The sequence below is a fragment of the Aplysia californica genome, unplaced genomic scaffold (assembly GCF_000002075.1).
Source record: "Aplysia californica isolate F4 #8 unplaced genomic scaffold, AplCal3.0 scaffold00610, whole genome shotgun sequence".
NCBI classification, from domain to species: domain Eukaryota; kingdom Metazoa; phylum Mollusca; class Gastropoda; order Aplysiida; family Aplysiidae; genus Aplysia; species Aplysia californica.
In genome coordinates, this window is record NW_004797880.1 from 54,722 (window position 1) to 56,203 (window position 1,482).

Sequence of the window (1,482 nt, forward strand, 5' to 3'; positions counted from 1 at the left end):
GCTCTCTCTCTCTCTCTCTCTCTCTCTCTTCCTCTTGGCTTCACCACATCAAACACTACAAACTGCCCTTCCTTAAAATAAAAACTTTACACAAATTCCCAACCCCACGTTCTAGCCGGCCCAGAATTTCTAAGGTTACAAAACACTGATGACTGTACACTGTACTGTGTCGTCTTCAGTTGTGTTTTTACTTGTTGTTCTTTAAGGATCTGGATGCTCTAGGAACAAAATTCACTCGAGGCAGTTACAAGTTTGTTGGGGTTGTTTTTTTAAGTACAGCAAAAACAAAACATTGATTTAAAATCGGCGAAAGGGATGTCTCTTTGGGTACCTTGTTTTGTTTATAAAGATCACCTGAGACTGTTCTGATTAAATTTGTTGATTTCTCCCCTGTAAGTATGCATGAGAGGCAATTTAGCCTCCTTTGCGAGACAGTTTATCCCCCTTTGTCTCTCGTTACTACATATGACGTCGTACTTCGCAGCCGTGCGGCAAGAAAAAAACAGGAATTCACCGAGAAGGTGACTTCTGCAAGCTATATTATGTAAAAACTTCTTGGACAGCGATTGGCTTATTTAGAACCGACCAATATTAATCAGCGTATGATTTGTGAGGTGTGCTGACAAAATGGATGACTTTTCCGATTCTAACCCTATCGAATTAGACGTATCCTGTTGATTGATGGACTTTGTACATTAATTTATAAAATATGAAGTAATAAAGACATGTTACATTCGAAGAAAATGGCGTCAGTCAATTGAAAATCGACCATTCGTGTAGATTTTTGCAGGTATTTATCTCCTTTTGTAGATTGTGGGAAGTATTTCATTTTGTCAGCAAGCCTTACATTAATTGGATGTTTTTTCGCTTTGGCGTGCCTATATCTTGGTGGCGTGATCCCTTCCTTGAAGATTGTGTGTTTAGCCCGGGTACACAAAACACGTCGTATGTGTACAGCCCCTGCGGGTGGGATCGATACTGTTAAATGTCGAAAGACTCCCTTGTCCGAGCAAGGCAAATCAAAATATCGATATCCGCTGACTGGCAGACGACAACATTTCTTCTGCAATTGATTCAAGGATGCTCTTAGCTCGGCCGAGGAACTCTTTAGAGGAGAGAGAGAGGAAGGGAAAGCGGAGCCAAAATAGGCCCGGGTCAACCGAAAACGAAAATAAATAAATAACCCCCTAAAATGTCTCTGGAAATGGAGTGAGAGAGGGAGAGAGGAAAATGATTGAGCTTTTACATTTTTGAGCCTGCTCTATTTTGTTTATCTCTGTCTCTGTCTATCTACTCTGTCTTTGTCTCTCAGACAGACAGACAGACAGACAGACAGACAGACAGACAGACAGACAGACAGACACACAGACAGACAGACAGACAGACACACAGACAGACAGACACACAGACACACAGACAGACACATAGACAGGCAGACAGACAGACAGACAGACAGACAGTCACACACACACACACACACAG